Raw genomic sequence first — 6827 nt, forward strand, 5'->3', positions numbered from 1 at the left:
GTTGACGTTTACTTCTTCTCGGATTTTCCTCATTAGGCATACCATCTGTTATTTCCTCCCGAGGTCGTTTTGACTTTTGGTAGGTCACTTCACTTTCCTTTTTATACGGATAAATAGTTTCAAAGAATTCAGCATTATCTGATTCTGTTATCGTATTAACGTGAATCTCAGGATTTTCTGATTTATGAACCAGAAAACGATATGCCTTGCTATTGGTTACATATCCAATAAATACACAATCAACCGTTTTTGGACCTATCTTAACCCTTTTAGGTTTAGGAACTTATACCTTAGCTAAACACCCCCACACTTTGAAGTATTTCAAGGTCGGCTTCCTTCCTTTCCATTTTTCATAAGGAATGGGCTGTGTTTTACTATGAGGTACACGGTTGATTATTCGGTTAGCTGTAAGTATAGCTTCCCCCCACAAGTTCTTTGGTAAAGCAGAACTTATCAACAACGCATTCATTATCTCTTTCAACGTTCGATTCTTTCTCTTCCCAATTCCATTAGATTGTGGAGAGTAAGGGGCAGTTGTTTGGTGAATAATGCCATTTTCCAAACATATTTCTTCAAAAGGAGATTCATATTCGCCACCCCTATCACTTCTTATCATTTTGATCCTTTTGTTTAGTTGTGTTTCAACTTCACTCTTGTATTACTTGAAAGCATCAATTGCCTCATCTTTACTACTAAGTAAATAAGCATAGCAATATCTCGTGCTATCGTCAATAAAAGTAATAAAATACTTTTTCCCACCGCGAGATGGTGTTGACTTCATGTCGCAAATATCTATGTGAATTAAGTCTAAAGGACTTGAATTCCTTTCAACGGACTTATAAGGATGCTTAGCACACTTTGATTCCACACATATTTAACATTTGGAATTAATGCAATCAAATTTTGGCAATACTTCTAAATTTATCATTTTTCGCAATGTTTTGAAGTTGAGATGACCTAAGCGTGAATGCCATAAAGTGTTTAACTCAAGTAAGTAAGAAGAAATATTAACTTTATTGATAGGAACTGCTATTACATTTAGCTTAAAAAGGCCCTCATTCAGGTAACCTTTTCCTACATACATATCATTCTTACTTAGTACAACACTATTAGAAACAAAAATACATTTGAATCTATTCTTGACAAGAAGTGAGGTAGACACAAGATTCTTGCGAATTTCTGGAACATGGAGAACTTGGTTTAGAGTCACTATTTTTCCCGACGTCATCTTCAACGCAATCTTGCCAACTCCTTCAATTTTGGCTGTAGACGAATTTCCCATGAAAATTGTCTCGTCGGGTCCTGCGGGGGAATAAGAAGAAAATAACTTCTTGTTAGCACAAACATGGCGGGTGAATCTATCCACCATTCTTTAGGATTTCCTACCAAGTTGCATTCAGACAACATGGCACACAAGTCCTCCATTTCTTCAGCATTTTCAACCATGTTAGCTTGATTCTTCTTCTTCTTATCATTCTTTGGTGCACGACAATCCACGGCCTTATGCCCAGATTTTCCACAGTTGTGGCAATTACCCTTGAACTTTTTCTTGCTTGGGTAATTCTTTGGTCCAGAAGCCTTCTTTCTCTTCTTATTTTGTGGCGCCTCCTCAACAATGTTAGCCCTTATTATTGTCGAGTTTCCACGTGACTTCTTTTCAGCATTTTTGTTGTCTTCTTCTATCCTCAAACGAACAATCAAGTCTTCTAGTGTCATTTCCTTCCGCTTGTGTTTAAGATAGTTCTTAAAGTCCTTCCACAATGGAGGTAACTTCTCAATGAAAGCGGCGACTTGAAAGGCCTCATTTATGACCATACCTTCAGCAAGGAGGTCATGCACAATGACTTGTAATTCTTGGACTTGAGTTATGACCGACCTAGAGTCAATCATCTTGAAATCCAAAAACCTTGCAGCCACGAACTTCTTAAGTCCGGCATCCTCAGTCTTGTACTTCTTCTCAAGCGCATTCCATAACGCTTTTGAAGTTTCCATGACACTAAAGACATTGTACAAGCTATCTTCCAAACAACTCAAAATGTAGTTTTTGCACAAGAAATCAGAATGTTTCCATGCTTCAGTTACAACAAATCGTTCGTCATCCGGAGTGCCTTCAGCCAGGATCGGAGGATCCTCCTTGATGAATCGCTGCAAACTCAACGTAGTAAGATAGAAGAGCATCTTCATTTGCCAGCGTTTGAAGTCGATACCGGAAAACTTTCCGGATTTTTCTGCTGGTGCCATAGCATGAGCAGGAGTTGAACAGCTTGACGAGGCAGCAATACTCGTAACAGTAGCACCCGTTCCCGCAACATTTCCATTAGTTTGGTTTTCATTCGTCATTTTTCTGTAGAGTTGGAAACAAAACAGAACTTTGTTAAATCAGTGAAGTTTTGATATCTTCAAACAGAATACCAAACCAAACATACAGCACGTAACAATGGTGAAGTTTTTATATACTTCAAACCCGTACGTTTATTATTCCGGTAAACTTTTGATATACTTTAAACAGGACAGAACAATTATTGGAGTAGAAAGCACGAAGGCTTTAGTCTCCAAACCAGTATAAAAAATATAGATAACAGTTTAATATATATTTCAACACAGAAACGTTAGTATAAAATTCCTTAAGCTTGTTGTGCGCTACTGTGTTAAAACACAAAATCAGAAAACTGTTAGAAGAATAACAGAAACTGAAAACAGTAAAGAATAAGAAATATTCCGAGTCCACAATTTGCTTGTGCGTCCTTAAGGAATTTTAACCCCCTCACACGTTGCCAAGGTAATGGATTAAATCCTCCCAGGATGAAACGGAATAAACCTTCCTGCAACAGTGGCAATACAAATTGCAGGATACCAACGAACGCAAAGAACGGAGCAAAATCACACTTACGAATTTGAGAGAGAGAGACTGCGAATTAGAATGCAGTATTTTCAGAAAGAAGGAAGTTCTGTAATGTTTTTGGTGTGTTAAAAACGAAGCCATGCCTCAGAATTTATAGGCAATTATTGGAAGAGGTGTGATATTTGTTCTGGAAAAGGTGTCTGTTCAGAAGTTTACGCGTCCTGCCGCGGTTACGCCAGGACCGCGGCCAAACTAGCCTTCTGAATCTGCAGCAGTGTTCTGGCGCGGTCCTACCGCGGTTACGCCAGGACCGGCCGAAGCCGAAGCCGAAGCCGAAGCCGAGCCGAGCGAGCAACGACGACGACGCGAGGGTTCATTCTCTTCAACTCCTTTTAAGAGCTTTAAGAAGTGATTCTATATATAAGCACACAAATGTAGTTGTCCCTCACCAATGAGGGACAAAGTGCAAGTCAAAAGCTCACTTTATTTAAATTTTCATTTCCCTCCATTTTATTTCCCACCATTTCCAATTCACACTCTTAGACTTTAAAGCCCAATGCTTAAAATCTTTGAAGCCCAATGCCTTTAAAGTCCAACAACACCAGCTTACCTCCATTTCTTTGATAAGATGCCCGTTCTCACAACATCAGGCAAATGCATAAGAATACGCCATTAGGAGACATCTTGAAACAATAATCTCCAACAAAAATCTGCAGAAAGTAAACAAGAATATAAAGACGAGGAATATCCCAACTTTTGGGATAGAAAGGTAACCTCAACATGCAAAAAGAAAAGGAAAAGCCAGCTAGCAATAAAAAAAAAGGACAGTGCGGTGCACTAAACTCCAGTTATGCACGGGGTCCGGAGAAGGGACGGACTACAAGCGTCTATTGTAGACAACCTTACCTATATTTTCTACAAGAGATTGTTTCCACGACTCGAACTCGTGAACAACAACTTGACCAGTTACGCCAAGACTCCCCTCCCAATAATACGTTACATAAATACTTCATTAATCTAGGGTATTATTAAGATCCAAAAACAGTAATATTTTCCTTTTGCCCGTAATAAGTTTTAGAAACTCACAAAACAAGAATAGGAGAAAAAATTATACCCAATATTTTGGCATATTTCAAACACAAGATCAGCTTAGTAGATGTTCCACACCTTTGGCAACATTTCCCATCGAACCTTATAGTTTTACTACTAAATATTGAATTAATAAATAAGCTTATGAGCTTTATTCCCACAATTATCATACCCTTGACCTATGAAAAAAATAACATTAGAAAAAATAGGAGAGTAACAAGGGATGGAGCGGTGCGGGTGCGGGGCGCGTTTGAACATTAGCCCCCGCTGGGCTGGGCTGGTCGCGGGTGGGATTTAATTTTTTGAACTAATAGTCGGTTTACCTAATTACCCCTCAGATCTTTTTCCTTTTTTATACGTAATGATCAACGGCGGCGTCCTAGTTTTTTGTTTCCACTTTTCTCTCTTTTTTTTTTTTTTTTCTTTTTTCACATTTTTTAAAATTTGCCCACTATTATTTAATCAGATGAGAAACAGCACCAAATTTTTTAATCTTTGTTAAGATTTTTTAACCAAAGACTTTATGATTATTCTTTCACTGTATTGATTTCATTAATCGCTAAATCACATTCTTGAATATTATTGTGTGTCATTTTCTAGACCACTAAAAATATATTTATTTACACAATTAAATTATTATGTCACATTTTCTAGACCACTAAAAGAATGTTTAGTCGACTGTCCTGTATATTGAACATTTTCCAGAAATGGGACAGGAACATGAAATTTTTGTTCCTTTTTTTCTGCTTCATTATTTCAGTTTCTGCACTTCAGCTTGATCCAGAGAACCAAGAAAGTCGAGACCTTGATCTTATTCTTCATTATGTTGTCTTTACAAAAATTAGATTTAAGTTTTAGCTTTCTAAAAAAGAAAGAATTTTTATTAAAAAAAATTGCGGCGCGGGGCGGGTAAACGCGGGTGGAGTGCGGGGCGGGTGAATGCGGGTTTAAATCTTGTTGTATTTCATTGTATTCACTATTTTTTTTTCATTGTATTTCAATGTATCCCGCTGTATTCTATGTATTTCATTGTATTCACTGTCTCGCTATATGCCATGAATGTATTCATAAGTTTTTTTTAATTAATATAATTTATGTATTCAGATGTATTATATAATTTTCTATGAAGATTGCAATGTTTTCGGGGAATTTTTCGGGTGAGAATCTTTTTTATAACTGAAAATACAAAATTTGTGTGTTATAATTGAGTTTGTTGAGTTATATTAGGAGTCTATTATGTTAATTGATTCACTTTCCCTTTTAAAAACAGTGTAATCCCCTATTTCACGCCGTGAATACAGTCGAATACAATAATCTGTCCAACTGTAATCCCATATTTCACTCCATGAATACAGTCGAATACACTCGAATACAACAACTGATTAGCTGGACTTCCCTGATTTACGCCTATTTTTGCTACTGTATTCATGAATACAATAGCTTAAATACATCAAATACATCTTATAACCACATAAAAGGTATCTATAATCCGTAATATAGCAAATGGTATCTATAGATGGCTAATTACTACTAAAAGATAGTGCTTCATGAAAATTTCCCTTTAGATAAATATTGAGTGAGCACCCATAACTAAACTCCTTTTTCGTCTTCTTTCGGATTTCTTATGGGCGGGCACCCATAACTTTTAAATCCTGAATCTGCCACTGGTGATTTCTTCCTACCTGTCCAAGTGTTAGTAAATAGAGTTAGCTAATCAGTTGAAGCCCTTTCATCCCACCTGATAGCAGATATCTCGTGGAATTATTTACAAAAAGGAAAAAAGAAAAATCACAAGGAACTATGTTTAATAAATTAAGGAGAAGAACACATTACAAAAGAATAGAATCGAAGGAATAAAGTTGAAAAGGCTTTGACGGTTGGTGGAAGATTTCAGTTCTCACCCATAGTGGCTTTAAAGTTTTTCTTTTTTCTTTTCCTCTCGGAATATTTCTTTGTTAAGTGAGTTTCAAATAGGGTTATATTATAAATTAACACGTGTACGGAAAGGTTGAATACTATTATACACGCACTGTTCGTGTACTTCACCCCATAAAATGCTATGCTAGATGATCTATTTTTCAAGCATTATTTATCACTTTGAGCTTATGATTGTTTTTAAGATGAAAATAAATTTTACATTTTCATTTAATAGTACTGTTCATTAAATCAAAATGAACAGTAATAGCAGCAAGCCAAATTTGCATTATCAGTTAACTGGTACAACACATTATGTCATGAAAGAGAAAATAAAATCAAGAAGGAAAACTAGATTGAATAACTAACATATCAAATATCAAGGTTAATAATAACAAAAAAAAATCCATTTTACTGCTGCTAGAGTCAGGGAACAATTTAAGTTAACACATATAGGGGTGTTCGTCGGTCGGTACGGTACGGCATTTAGACATTTCGGTTCGGTATTATTGGTATTCGGTTTCTTAAAATCTTATACCAATACCGTACCTAATTAAATTCGGTATGGTTCGGTTTTTCTCCTTTCGGTTTCGGTTTATTCGGTTCGGTAACTTCGGTTTATTCGGTTTGAATACTAACTAGTGCATAGAGCTATACACTCTAATATTCTTAATTAAAGTACTCAAAAATACAAAACTGAAAATGTTTGTTGACAAAATTTTTTGTCCAAAACTAGCAAATATCGACCCAAATAGAGTAAATTGTACATAAAAGAATATTTGATAATTAGAATGTCTTGTTACTTGTTTAGAGTTAATTGATGAACTTTGAGAATAAAGGAAAGTAAAATTTTAGATTTTTTATATTTATGCTATAATTGATAATATGTGTTTTGTGTAATATAATATATATTTCGGTACGGTATCGGTATTTCGGTATTTTATTTTAAAATACCAAATACCATACCTAATACCAATTTTTT

The sequence above is a fragment of the Nicotiana attenuata genome, chromosome 12, assembly GCF_001879085.1.
Source record: "Nicotiana attenuata strain UT chromosome 12, NIATTr2, whole genome shotgun sequence".
Taxonomy (NCBI): Eukaryota; Viridiplantae; Streptophyta; class Magnoliopsida; order Solanales; family Solanaceae; genus Nicotiana; species Nicotiana attenuata.